Below are 15,501 nucleotides of genomic sequence, written 5' to 3' on the forward strand. Positions count from 1 at the left end.
AACTGCCTGCACCCCTGCGCAGATCATCCACCCACCTTCTCCGTCAGCCGTGAGGGGACATGAAGACGAGCAGCGATTCAGTGCTGTGGGCCTCTCCAAGTTGCCACTTTTTCAATGCCAAGGAAGGTGGAAGGTAAAATATTGGCTTGCAAGGCCATAACGTGCGATCTTGGGTTCAACTGGATTTCACTTTCTGAAGGAGACGCCGATGACTTTGCTCTGTTGTAGGCACGATGCTCTTCTTTCACCAGCTAGGAACTTCTGGATACTGAAGGAGACAAGGGAGCCTGTGGGAAAATAGTATGTGAAAATAATATCTATCGTAATGCATATGTACAGGGTGGAAAAATTAGGGTCTACAAGTACCTACTTGCGGAAGAGAGTTCTGGTAAAGAACTGTTTATGAACAGAAAAAAGGCATAGCAAGATCCAGTGGTTGGAAGCTGAAGGTAGACAAATTCAGACTAAAAATAAGGCACACTTTTTAAACTGTGAGGATAGTTAACCATTGGAACAAGTTACTTAGCAACTTGATGGATTCAATCTAGGACTTCAGTGACTCAGCCAGAAGTTAGGGGTCCACAGGAGTGGGTGGGTGAGGTTCTGTGACCTGCAATGTGCAGGGGGTCAGACTTGATGGTCCCTTCTGACCCTAAAGTCTATAAGTCTACAACTTTAATACCTGGGTAGCTTTCTAAAGGATATGCTATAGCTCAGTGGTTTTCAATCTTTTTTCATTTGCAGACCTCTAAATTTCAGATAGAGGTGAAGACCTCTTTGAAAATTCAACCTGTGATCTGCGGACCCCTACCATAGAAGTCTTAGACTGAAAACTGACTGAACAGAATTCAACTATAAATGTTGCATGTGCTTGGCCTGGCATTTGACACAGCGTGAGAAAGGGTGCTAAACTGGGCTATGATTGTAACAACAAGACTTCTGGGTTTTCACCTGTAGGTGGGGTTATTCGCATACTTTTGATTCATCAGAAAAAGAGAATGTCTTTTCTGGGATCTGAAACTATTTTCATAATCACTTTTTGCAGACCCCTTAGACATAGTCTGTAGGCCCCCAGAGGTCCATGGACCACAGGTTGAAGGCCATTGCTGTAACTCAAACGGAAGTCATCTGTGTGAAGTTGTCTAGCCTGTGTTATGCAGGAGGTCAGACTAGATGATCATAATGGTCCCTTCTGGCCTTCACATCTCTGACTCTATAAGGGCTAAACAGCACCATTCATGCCAATCCTATGATGGAGCTATTAGTATATTGCTCAATTTCTGTCTCCTGCCCCCTACCCATTCCCAGCACCTTCTGTCTGAGTCCAAGATGTGGTCAGTGCATGTCGCTTAGAAGAGGAGAAACATTTATAGAGAAACAGGAAACCCGGCGCATATGCCAGCTTCAGTAATTTACCCTTTCCCCATTCTCTTTCCATTTACTATGAATTGAATCAATGGTTTCACAGGCTCTGCCTGTGCAAATGATAGGACATTGTGGATGCAAGCATCATTTATACTTACCCAGGGCCTAGCTTCAGTCAGTCTCAGGCTTTTCACAGGATGAGTGATGACTCAGCCCCAAACACTGAGGAAGTTTCTTCCAGGGTGGTAAATAAAGAAGAGGAGCTACTGGAATCCCTTCTGGGGCTTGTCATCTTCCTAGAGATGCTTCTGTGGGTGCTAGAATCAATAAGTTTGGGTGGAGTTTGGCTTTGGAAAGGGAGATGGGGGGAGAAGGGGTGGTGAGTGGAGGGGGAACTGAAGATCTAAATAATTCCACTGTTAGTTTTTCATCATAAGGGCTCAATTGGGAGCTGCTTGAGAAATTTCAGAGCTCCAAGTTTAATTTTTTTGCTGTGATAATCTATTCAGGACTATGGTACAGTAAGGGGAGTCTTTGCCTCTGCTGAGCACACAACCCTGCCTTTATTCTTTGATTGTATTTTTAATTTCAGGAAGTTATATATCACTAAGAAGAATAAGACAGGGGTCTGAATTTCCTACTTACACTGATGGAGATTAGACTTTCACTAGTGTAAAGGGAAAGGAGAATCAAGTAGAAGATGTATAATCATACATTCTTACATATATCACTCCTACTTCTGCCTTTCTTAATCATCACAAAAGACCTCAAAACAGAAGGATGATCTTGTGGTTAAGGCACTTAAGAAATCTGGGCTAAACTCCCAGCTCTACCACAAACTTCCTGTGTGACCTTGTGCAAATGACTTAGGGCAAGATTTTCAAAAGAGCTCAGAGCCTGATTTTCAAGTGCTCAGCACCTCCCACAAGTGGGGCCACATTTTCAAATACATTCAGCACCAGCAGCTCCCATGTTGCTCAGGGGATACCGGCTGGGGTGACACACTATAGGTCAAGACCAGCAGATTCATAGAGCTAATGGCTGTCTTCAATGCACGCAGGACTTCATTCATATTTAGGGATCAGTTAACCCTTCATGAACTGACCAGTCCTGAGGGGTTAATACCTTCATGACTGGGCACTTCTAGGGGCACAGCCAAGTTACTAGGGAGCACTGGGTCAGAGCTGAGGGAAGGCCTGAGATGGCAGGGGGAGAGGGGGAAGGAGACTGAGGTCAGGCTCTTAGCTGGAGTCAGCACCAGTTGGACTTACCTTAGCTGTGAAGCACCTTCTTCCCTTGCTGTCTTCTAAATCTGTCCCACAGCAGGATCCTTTTGGTGGCCAGATACAGGCATTAGAGCTCAGGGCATCTGGGAGGGACAAAGCAGCATTTCCACCCCCTGTAGCCATCTGTATGTAGGGCCACAGTGCAAGTGGGAGGAACCACTGTGGTCTCTGTTTCTCCCAGGTAGAGATGGAGTCCGGGATCAACCCTTGGTGCTTTGGGCTCCCTTCTGCAAAGCCCTGGTGGGACAAAGGATGCTCCACTCCCATCATGCTTGTAGGGCCAATACAATGCTGAACCTATATTTGTGAAGCATGAGTCTGGCTGCTTTAAAAATCAATCATTTTCCTGCCCAAGAGAAATGCTGTTAGGAGCAGCTGAGGGTGACCCCTGCTAGCCAGAGAAAGACATTTCAGTCTGTACTATCCCAAAGATCCCTTTCAAGGGGGAGTTTCAATGCAGTTCAGTTTGATTTGGAGTCCCCCTATTGCCCTGTTTGTCTGGTGCCTGCCACTCATGTTCTGTGGATGCATCGGGGATTCTGAAAGTGGAGGGAGAGGAACTTGCTCTGTTGCCAATTGATATGGTCAATGCGGTCGGGCACATTTCACAGGGAGTGAGCCAGGCAACCTGGCCTTAAGCCATCAGGTAACTGGGTCTGATAAGCACTTTGCAGGCTGGAGAAGGAATGTGTCCCCAGCTATTAGTGAGGGTGAGGAGTGGCATCTCCTCTCCACCTCAGGGAAGGCACACTAACAATTCTGGGCATTGGACAGGATGGAAAGGGCTGAAATGTCAGGGTGGATCTCCAATCCTCCTGCCTTTACCTGGCCTGGTCACTCTGTCCCTTGGTCTCTCAGCACCATTTTCAGGACACCCCTCAGCTTGCCAGTGCACTTGCCCATCTTTAGCAGCCCATCCAGCACGGTGAAGCAGAAGGGCATCAGGTCCTACAAAGGCAATGGGGCAAATGTGAGATGAGAGTCCATGCCCAGGGAATTCGTTTAACACCCTACTAAATAGGGTCTGAGGTTTTGGCTGTATTTGCCCTACTACGTTAGCTGCTCATGGGAAATTGGAGCCTATAAGAGGAAATTTCAATATGCCAGCTCCTGCTTTTCTATCTCAATGACTGAATTGTGGGGGGAAACCCATGAAGTTGGGGATACAAATTCCTTGACAAGTGAAGGGACAATCCCTCCCCCTTCCTGCATCTCTCTCTCTGGGACTTTCTCTCTAGCTACAGTCTCTGTTACTCACTGCAGTAGTATGGGCAGGGAGTATTGTTGCAGTTGGGATAATCATGTTCCCCACTCAGCATGGTCTCAGCTCACCATAAACAATCCAGCAGCATTAAGGAATCACTCTCAGGGCCAGCTCTCGCCACACCCCATCCAAAGTCATTTGAATCCAGTTTTAGCTGGCCAGATGGGAATTCCCAGCCTGTTGAGCTCTCATCTGGTATAAAGTCAGTGCCCCCGGTTCCTATGCCACCTGTCCAGGTGTTGAGAATGTGTCAGCAGTGGGGTTAGAGCACAGTTAGACATTGCTAATCCTCAACTTGCACAGGGTCCCTGGAGAACCATCTCCTGCTGGTGTTAGAGTAAGCCCCTAGGTTGCTCTAACTTATGTCAGGAAAAGGGCTGGCACAGTTTAGCACATAGAATCAGGAGCTGTAGTATAGATGCCCCTCCCCGCTGTCTTGGGCCAAGCAGATCTTGATGTGGGAAAGAATGTGCCTGTCGTGGAAAAGAATCACACTGCTACATTTTAGAGTTGGATCGGGTGCAGCTTTAATTGTGACACACACAATCACATAACCATAGCTATGGGGAATACTATAGCCATAGGGAAAACCCAGGTGGCTATAGGGAAGTCAAGCAGCATGTCTGGATGCTGGGCAAATGTACTTCACTTGGCTACCCGATACAAAAGACTTATATAGGGGTTGCTTAGGTTCATTTACATGTTGATCATATAGTGGAATTTGATTAACAGTTTATACTTAACAGAAAAGACAATCACAATGCACAGTGGGGCACACCAGATGCCCTCACAGGAACGCCCAATGAGTCACTTGAGTATACAATGTAGTTTTCAGGGACCCTGGCTAACACCCGAAGATGGGTGGTGACACAATACCAGTTCAAATGCTAATTTCTATGGAGTGAGTTTCTATGGGGCTGGTAAGACAAAGGGGGGCAGGTACTGGTACTTATCGAAACAGGTAAAGTCTGTTCACAGACTTCAAAAAGGCTTAAGGCTCATAACAGAGAACTTGCCTCTTGGGTGTGGTTCAGGGACCCCTTGTGGGATTTTAACATCTTTATCCTAATTTCAGTTGAGGCATTCTGTTAATGGTTTAGCCTGGGGCTTCTATTTCAGTTTCAGGCTACAACTTCAGGCCAGGCCTTCTATGACCAGTTTCAGACCAGGGTCGGGTCGAAGCAAGGGTGTGTATGGAGCTGGTGGGCAGGGCGGCCCAAGAAAGCAGATGGGGATGAGCACATTGGTAGTGGCAGGAATACAGGAGGCCAGGGCAGGGAGTCAGGACCAAGCACTGAAAGGTGAAGAAACCAAGGGAGGAGATGGATTTAAAAGACTAGGTGGTTCCTTTGACCTGGTGAAGGGCGGAGGCCAGGACAGCACTGTAGACACCAACCCATTTCTGCCACGCCAGCCTTTAGATAGGGCCAGAGATTAAAGTGCCATGTTCTTTCTGTAACTCCAGTCACTAGGTAACGCAGGGAGATAGCAGAGGGCTGTGAGGCTGAACACAGTTTGCTTCTGCTTACCTTTGCAAGGAGAGAGACTGAGTGTGTCTCTGAGCACTGAAGACGTGCACTGAAGGCTCTGCAATGGGCATCAGCTCCGAATGGGCCACAGACCAGAAGTGGGCTGCTTGTGGGAGCCCAGATCAGTGTGGACACAGGATCGCCCTCCTCCCCCATTTCTCTGGGAATGCTGTTGGGGAGCAGCAGACTCCCTTCTGCTGTCACTCATTCACCTTGCGGAAGGCTCTGAAGCTGCAGAACGTGATGAGCTGAGAGCTAGCTCTTACAGCTCCATCCTATTCATGGCTTTGGAGGAGCAGAGCCATTTCTGCCAGTGATGGGGGAACAAGGAGGAACCTGTCTGAGCAGCAGCAACATCAAAGCAACCCCCCTCTCCCCTCTTATCCTTAGTCCATACCCCCAGAACCTATTTCCCTCCCACTGCAGGGAAAAGGCATTGCCATTTAACCCTTTCTCCTCCTTTTCAGGACTGTGACCCTTGGAGCTTCTCCCTTGTCAGGGGGTTGGGAGAGGTTTGAGGGTCTTGGTGTCAGTGCTGTAAGGACTCTTTCCAATTCATTTGGTGTGGAGTCAGGATGTTTTCCTTAAGGGGAACACGAGCTCCATCCCATGTTTAGACAGACAAAATGACACCCCCTCGACCTTTCCCCTCCTCTCCTTCCATCTGTCTGCCAGGCTGTTGGGCTGAACAGCAGCCTTCCACAGCCAGTAAGTTGGGCCCCAGAGACATACCCCCGGTGTGAGATGTCGATCAGGGCATGTTGGTGATTGGTGCTCCTCAGGTAGGCCTTGCCCTCCCTTCTGACTCATGCCTGCAACACACAGGCTCAAATGCAAGGGAATCAGGGAGAACTTGATTACTCAGCAAGAGCTGCAGTCTTCAAATGCTGTTTGATGGCCCCCACAGCCTCAGCGCCCTGGAGTGCAGAGTCCCAGGGAGGCAGAAATTGGGCGTGGGAGGGGCTGTAATGGAATGCTAAATGGTAGTGTAAAATTCAGCCACAAGAGGGTGCTGTGTGTAAAATACCTTATTATATGAACCTCAGCTGTACCCAGCAGATCATTAAAGGATCTTATGACGAACATATCTGGCATGTGAAAGCAAGCTCTGTGACCAGTCCATATTTGGTACAAAGATATGATACGATGGCAGGAGTAAACTAAGAACAAAAACAGAAGGAAAACAGCAACAAAGGTTGCAGACAGGCAAAACAGCAACAAAGATTGCAGAATCTCATTGACATGACTCTCTTCGACATCCCAGAGAAATTCAGCTTTGACAAACCTTCACAATGGACAGACTGGAAACAGTATTTTGTAAGATTTTGAATTACAAACTCACTCCACAAAGAAACTGGAGATATACAAGTATCCTTAATTTGTGCTATGGGAAGCAAGTAGAGCATATCTTTAAATCCTTTAATTTTAGTGAAGAGAGTCACAAAGATGACTATGAAAGGGCTCCAGCTGTGTTTGATGCATACTTTATACCTCAGAGCAGTAGTTCTCAAACTTATTTTATTGTACCCTCCTTTGTGTCTGTAGTAGTTTACATCTCCCTATCCCACCACACAGCTACATACACTGACAAAAAAAATAAATCAACATACAACTCTCACTAAATATTAAAAACAGTAAGGCATTGATTCAAACAAAGTCAATGACCCATTGCAATACTAGCAAAAGCAAAACTGTGATTATGGTCAATGCTTACAATTAAATGTGCATACCACATTGTAGCAAACAGATTGCCGTACAGATAGCAAAGACATTGTGTAGTGCTATGCAAGCTTAGAAATCTCAAAATGCACAGTGCCGTCTACAGTCAAATGCACAGCATCATCTGAGGACCTGATATGTCTGGAGGAAGCAGCTTTGCTAATTATTCATTGCTGTGGGTATAATGTGCGCAATAAGGCTTTTTCTTAAAGCTTCTCATGCTGCGCCCGCCGGGGGTGTTGCCTCCCAATTTGAGAAACTCTGCCTCAGAGGAGTGTGGTTTATGAAAGAGCAAGTTTTCACCAAAGAATTCAGAAACGAGGGAAATGTTGAATGTTTTATAAGAGCTCTATGTGCATTGGCTGAAATTATGATTTTTGGAATGCAAAACATGAAAATACCAGAAACAGGCTGGTTATTAGGTTAACAAATACATATCTTTTACAGCAGCTACAATTGGAGAGATTTAACCCTAGCCACAGCTATTCAAATAGCAAAACAGTCTCAACTGGTGAAACAGCAAAACCTAGAGAAATTTGAGAAACCTGACACTAGCTTAGAAACTATAAACAGATCCTTGAGCATTAAAAGTCAAAAACCCCTGAGGCAAAGAAAGAAAGCTTCCAGGTTAAGAGGGACAAATTCCAGCCCACATGCACAAGGTGTGGAAAAAGTCATATCCCAAGAGATGCAATATCCAGCCAGAGGGCACGGTGTAATAAATGCTTGAAATATGGACGTTATCTAGCTGTTTGCTGCACCAAAGCAAGCAGAGAGTTGATTCATTACAGAAAATTAAGAGCCATTGTTACTGGGATCTATCATAGAACCTGTCTGGAGAGTGAAACTGAATATTCACAGCAAGATTATTGACTTTAAAATTGACTTAGGAGTTGATGTCACAATCATGTCAGAAGGTATTTACAATCATCTTCAACCTCTCTCAGAGCTGAAGTCACCTAACACAGCTCTCACTAGCCCTGGAGGTATTCTGAACTGCATGAGTCAGTTCACCACATAAACAACTTATGAAGACAAAAGCTATGAATTAAAAGCGCATGTGATCAAAGAACTAATAGCCTTCTCAGTTATAGCATGGCAGCCATGATGGGCCTAGTGAGAAAGGCGGAAGAGCTTAATGGAATATTTGTTGATATTGGATTTTTGCAAGGTGATCCAGAACAAATAACCTTAAGAAACAAGGTTGAACCTTATAGTGTACATACACCTCACAAGAGTCCTTTCCTATTACTTCATTATAGTGAAAACAGAGTTAAAGAGAAAGGAGTGGATTAGGATAATCAAGAAAATCTCTGACACAACTGCATGGTGTGCCCCAACAGTACTAGTTATAAAGAAAAATGGAAAATACAAATCTGTGTGACTCTTAAAAGATTTGATGAAACAATTGTGAGAGAAAAATACATCCTCCCAACACTGAATTACTTCCTCCCCAAAATGAAAGGCACTACAGTATTCCCCAAGATAGATTCCTTAGTGGATTCTGACAAATGCCTTTAGCCAAAGATAGTGCTAAACTGAATACATTGATTGATTGCATCATTTGGAAGATTTTACTGTCAAAGATTACCTTTTAGGATTACCAGTACACCTGCAATTTTCCAAAGAGAAATGGTAGAATTGTTAACGAACACAAATTGAGTTTTCATGGATTTGAGGTTTCATGGATGATATTCTGATATATGGATCTTTGATGGAAGAATACAACAAAACCCTCAATGAAGTCCTAAGCCTAATCAGTCAATCTGGACTGAATCTAACTAAGGAAAAAATGTATTTTCCTCCTATCACAAATTGAGTTACTGGGACAGACAAACAAAATGGAATCAATCCTAGCCTTAAGAATGTAAAAGCAATTACAGAAATCAGTGCACCAACTAATGTACCAGAACTGAGATGTAAACTGAGGATGGTAAATTACCTTGGTCAATACCTACAGGATCTTTATTCAGTGACAAAACCACTACATGAACTGTTGAAGTCCAACACATCTTGGCCATGCGGGCCAAGTTAAAAGAAATTATCTCAACAGCTCTAGTTCTCAAGTACTATGGTATGAACAAACCCACAGTCCCACAGTGGTCAGTGCAAATACAAGCTGCTATGGCCTAGGTGCTGTATTGTTAATGCAACGTGGCTCTTAATGGAAGCAAGTTGCACTTTGCTCTCACACATTTACATGAGCAGAAAAATGACACACAGATTGAAAAAAAGTGCCTGGCAAGTGTATGGGCATGTGAGAACTTTTACAGATACTTGTGTGGACTGGATTCATTTACATTGATAACAGACCATAAACCGCTTGTAACCATCATCAATGGAAAAGGCCTGGATCAGGCACTGCTGAGATACCAATGCCTATTGCGATTTAACCCAATTGCTAAATATGTTCCTGGGAAAAATCTGGTAGTAGCAGACATTCTGTCATGGAGCCCAGCATCACACTCAACTATTCGTGAGCTTGAAGATGACATAAAGGCATATGTGGATGCTGAGGACAAATACAGATGAGTGTCAGAAATGAGACTACTTCAGCTACAAAAAGCAACCTCAACAGACATGCAACTTCAGAAAATTTTTAAGTAACATTAGGGACAGCTGACCCAAGTATCTAAAGGATACTAATGGAGTGACAAAAGACTACTTTGTGGTGCATGGACAATTAACTTAGTCAAATGGACTCATGATTAAAGGCAAACAAAATGAGAGGAGAGATCCTAAACGTCATCCATGAAGGACGTCAAGGATTAGCTAAATGCTGTGAATAGGCCAACCAGTCAGTGTGGTAGCCAGGCATCAGAACATTGCAAAACTAACAGACTAACATAACACAAAGAACCTTTAATAATATACCACCTCTACCGGGTAGACCTTGGAAGAGACGAGCTGCAGATTTATGTGAATTCAGAAGACATCATTATCTGGATGTTGTGGAATATTTTTCCAGATATATAGAAATACAGTACTTGAAAGACATAACATGTCACGCTGTTATCAAGAAACTGAAGTGCAGTTTTCTTCAGTTTGGTATTCCAGAACAACTAGTGACAGACAACGGACCATAACAAAATATGATTTTGATCATTTTACAAGCAGCCCATGTTACCCACAAGTGAATGGAGCGGCTGAGAGAACAGCCAAAACAGATAAAAAGGCTAAAACAGCTTATGAACACTTTTACAATAGACATCACTCAGAGAATTGCCAGTTCTAGAACCTAGTGACCATGTTCTTGTTAAATTAGAGGAGAAAAAAGATGGACAATTCCAGCTGCTATAAAGAAAAAGAATTCCATGCACAGATCACAAATGATCGAGCCTGAAAGTGGATTGCTCAACAGAGACTGTCAACACCTACAGATTGTTCCTCAGAAAGAACAATCAACAAAGCAAACTCTACAGATGGTAGATGCAGAACAAGAAGACTCAAGGTTTCCCAACCTACCACAGCCAGTTGCTGCAACTAATGGACAGGCAAATGACCAAGGTGTTATGTGTTTGGGTCATATAATTAGAAAATCAATATGATTTAGAGACACTTCACAGACTGATCCATACTGAACTTCAGAGACAGTATGATACTGTAAATAGTAGGAATGTAGAACTTAAAAGGGGAGCAGTATGGAATGCTAAACTGTATTATACAGTTCGGCCACTAGGTGGCGAAGGGTGTAAAAAAACCTTATTTAAAGGAACCGTACCCTTACCTGACAGAGCATTCAAGGATCTGACAGTGAATACATGGGGGGTGTTTAAGCTAGCTCTGTGACCAGTCCATATCTGGTACAGAGACATGCCTCAATTCATGACCAGGCTGGAAGGGGTTTGTGGCCTCTCTTTTTCCACTCCTATCTGCATGTCTGGAAAACTCATTGCCTACCAAGGATCAGGGAAGGAAGGAGGATCTGGCAGAGGCAGTTCTGGGAAAGCGAATGTTAGAAGCTTCACATCCCAAATGTTTTCCTGCAAACCCAGCATGGTTGAGCCTGCTGGTGCTGCAGCCTCTTGGTCACTGCACACCCTAGGAGGATGAGCCTACTCGCTCCACAGCATCATATCTCAGAGCAAAAACCCTTCGAATTCAGGTGCTGGGTAGATCCTTCAGAAGGAGGACAGGGAATTGTTCTCTGTGTAACCAGCATCCCCTAAAGGAAAATATTCCTTTCATCATTTAATTCCCTGGGCCTGAATGGCACCAGAAGAATCTAGCATCAGAATGGGGCTCTCCTGCAGCAGCACAGAATATAGAGTCCCGTGCCATTGGATGCTATGGAGTGTGCCTGAGCTTTGGGATCCACCCCCTTCCCCTGACCCCAGCACCCAGTAGCACTCATTCATTAGGAGGTGGATCAGTGGGAGGATCTGTCCTGGAACACCAAGTGCAGGATTTCCCTGTGGTGACAGCCCCTCACCCACTCGCACAAGGCTTCTCAGAAAGGAGAATTTCCCCAGCAGATCCTGGATTCCCCAATTGGCTGTTGTTCCCAAAACAGACAGGAGGAAGACAGCAGTGAGGAAACATTCACATTCAATAGAGAGCTGAGACACAACAAGCTGGGGCTTTAGGGGCAAGTCTTCACGAGGTAGCTGCTATCTTTGCTTGGCTTGTCCTCATGCCCTAAGGAGAAGGACCTGGCTTGCCTATTTGAGATGTGGAAGTCTTGCTTTGTCCTACCCTGGGCACTTATTCCTCTGGGGAATGAACTTTTCTGGATAATGGATACAAGGAATATTTTGATTTTCAAAGATGCAGAGCTCCTGCAGCTCCCAAAGACTTTGTGTTAAAGCTGTTATAGTGCTTGAGGAGATCACACTTGATGTTTGGTTGGTGAAAACAAAGTATAGAACTCACAGCCAGTTTGGGGTTGTACCCTACTTCTTAACACTCTGCCCTGAGATTGGTCCTCATGCTCTTGAGCCCCTCCAGACAGCTTGATGTTTACTTCCAGAGCAGTTATGAGAATGTTGAATATAGTGTCCAGCCTTGTACCAAACTAGTGGGGTTCCACAGAGAAAGACCTCATCATAGGTTGCTGGCCCCTTTAAGGGGAGATGGGCCCAACCCCAGCTCTCCTCCCCAGGTGGGGAGACTGAGGAGGGTCAGGGTGAGACCAAAGAAGGCTGCTGCAGGGCCCAAGTTTGATGGGACACAGGCTATTGGAGTTTTTGGAGCACATTCAGTTCCTTCGCTTTTACTGTTTTACCACCCCGCAGGCCCCTACCAACCAATCTCTTGTGAAATTACCTTGTCTCTGGCTATTAAAAGGGATATAGCAGCTATAAAGCTGGATAAAAGGTAAAACAAACAAAACCACTTTGTCAGCACATACCTGGTAGCAATACACAGTGAAATGCCATAGCTTTCATTACCTACTAGTATTCAATTACATTTCCTGATGAGCCGGATAAGGCAATATCCAAATCTTGGCGGGGCAAAGAGTACTCTCTAGGGCCAAACAGTTCTTCAGGTCTTTGCTCTCCGGTGAGCCTGCTGCCAGCCAGGGGTTGCACTCTTTCAAGAGGAGAGTGCCAGACTGCATTTGTTAATCGCAAAATAAATGGTTCAGCGTGCTGGTAGAGAATATTCCAACAAAATATTGCCAGCAAATAATTTTACAAATACATTGTGATGCTATTAATATTTTTAAAAAAAACCCTATGGAACTAAAGTTAGAAGTTAAGCTCATGAGAAATGAACAGATATTTAATTTCCTTTCCTTACTGCCTAAAATTGTGACACTTGTGCAATCTTTTTTTTTTTTTAGAAATGTGCTGCATCACATACAAACAAGTTCATTAATGAAAGAACGTCAATTACTGATCGCTTTATGTTGCATAAGCATCAGATTAGGCACCTGATTAAAAGTATTCCTCTCTAAGTTCAGAATGTATCAACACAGTCTAGCTACACTGTGTTTAAATGTAAATTAAGTGTTTCTAAATTAAATACATGTCATGAAGGTAAACAGAGGGAAAGTAAACTGAAGTGTATCTGCCCAGCTCCCCATCAGTTCTGCCCGCTAACCCCCATCTGTGCAGCCCCTGTCAGCTCTGCCCAGCCCTCCTTCAGCTCTGTCCTCTAGCCCCACATCTGCTCAGGCCACCCCATTGGATCTGCCCTTTAGCCATCCCCCTACCCAGACATACATTTCTGGGGTAAAGTCCGGGACTAGAAGTGTGTTGAGGTCACCCTGCAGTATAACCAAGGCTGGTGGGAGCCAGGGTGTGACTGGCAGGTTGCAGATACACAAACAAATCTTGGAGTGACTGACATGCTCGTGGCTGGTTGTGAGCAATTTAGGTTGGAGGCAACAGCAGCAAGGCATTGCAAGTCCCCCAAGGTTACAGGATAGGGGTGACACAAACCTCCACTGCTCCAGATTATACCCTCGCATGTCACACCCTGAACAGGAGGGGAAACTAAAGCAGGGTGCAGCAGAGTTACCCAGGACGATGAGCGCATGCTCAGGAGGCAGCCAAGTGAATGTACACCCACATTCAAGGATGATTTCCCATTGACAATTACAGTCTGAGCTCCGCCAGTTAGCCAGTTCTTAAGCCATTCCATGAGTGCTTTATTGACAGTGGGCCATATAAATACCTTAGACTGGTCACCTATGGGTGTTGCATCTGACAGACCTATGATGTTACAAGGGAAAGGCTGTCCTGCTCTTGGAAAGACCTGCAATAAAGCAACATGGGCCCAATTAACCCACTGCTTTTTTACATATGAAAAGTAATGATTATATCTGTTCACCCAGCATATTGAAATGATGGATCGATTGGTCATTAACACCTCTTTATTGTTCCTGGGCCCCACACAGCTAGCCACCTGCAGTGAACAGACTTTCCAGTCTGCATAGTTGGTAGGAAGGAAGAACACATCTGAAGAGGTTAAGGGGCTGGGGGAGATGCCAAAGGGGTGAGAAAAATGTCTGTTCATCCTCCACCCATCCAGCAAACAGCATTCCTGCAGCCCCCTTACAAAATAGCTGTGTCTGCACCTGGGCCCATATACACAGAGTTGGCCCTATTTTTAAACACCCCAGCATGACCTGCACTTGTTTGCATTAGACACCCTGCCCCTTGGCACACAATGGAGACAGGGATGTAAGCATAACAACTAGAGCAGAAGACATGAACTGATGGAGGATGGACTAGTGGTCATCCAGTCCAGCTGCTGAGATGCACAGGCTGTAGAATTTCACCTAGGGATGTCACCAACTAGCCCAAGCAACTTGTGGCTGAGCTAGAGCATAGCTCTTAGGAAGAGACTGTCTCAGTGTAAAGACTCCAAGAACCCGCCATGCCCCTAAGTGAGCTGTTCAGTGGTTAAATCCCCTTACAGCTAGAAATTTGCACCTTATTTCCAGTCTGGATTTGCCTAGCTTCAACTCGAGGCATGACCCTGAGATTTCCCTCTCTCCCCATTCCCCACCTCTCAGAACACTGCACACTCTGCATATCTGACCCTACAGGCTGCCCGTCAGCATTGGCAGCTCCCCCTCCCAAACTTTTCTATCTGTAACTCTTGGCAGCAACAAGGGTGGGTTCAGTGTCAAGGGACCCCTCTTAACAATACAACACAGAACTGGCTTGAACCCTGGGATGAAGTGCAGATGCTCCTAATGTTTTCTTTGAGTGCTGTGTGCACGCCTCAGTTTCCCCATATGTTACTCATGTATTTCGGAGGTGGGACCCAGGTGTATGATCATTGCAGAGACCACTAGAGGGTGGATGGGCCTTCCCCAGCTGCACATATGCAGACAATGGCCAGACCCCTCTGCCCTTTTGGGTCAAACCAGCTGCAACAGGTTGTAACATCTTGTCCAGGAAAGAGACAAAGGGCTGGGAAGGGGCAAGAGAGGCGGGTCTGGGTGGTGGCTGGGAAGAAGGGCAGTCTCCCGGCAGGGGTTGGGGGTATAGGGCCTCAGCTCTGAGGCTCTCCAGTTGATCGCTGCTATAACTTCTAATTAATCGGCTAACAAAGTCTTTGTATGCTGCAATTTTGAGAACTAAAACACTTCTGACTTCCACGTTGGTTGTGAATCACTTCTGACTGTAAGGCAGGTTGCACAGTCCCTTTGAGGGTGTGGTGAACTAAGGAATCTCATTTTGGGTGTGTCCCAGAGCAGGGATTGAACCTGAAATTACTACATTTCAGGTAAGAGCCCTAGCCACCACCCTAAAGGTTATTGTGGGAAGTGGGAGATAATATTAGTACTTGTCCTCCTTGGTCCATTTTATGACTGGGCAAAACTATTCATGACAAATTTGTCAATAATTTTATACCAAAACTGTGGGTTGTTTTGTTTTTT

This window comes from Emydura macquarii, unplaced genomic scaffold, assembly GCF_026122565.2.
Source record: "Emydura macquarii macquarii isolate MOO-44397 ecotype Brisbane River unplaced genomic scaffold, CSIRO-AGI_Emac_v2 contig_499, whole genome shotgun sequence".
NCBI lineage: Eukaryota > Metazoa > Chordata > Testudines > Chelidae > Emydura > Emydura macquarii.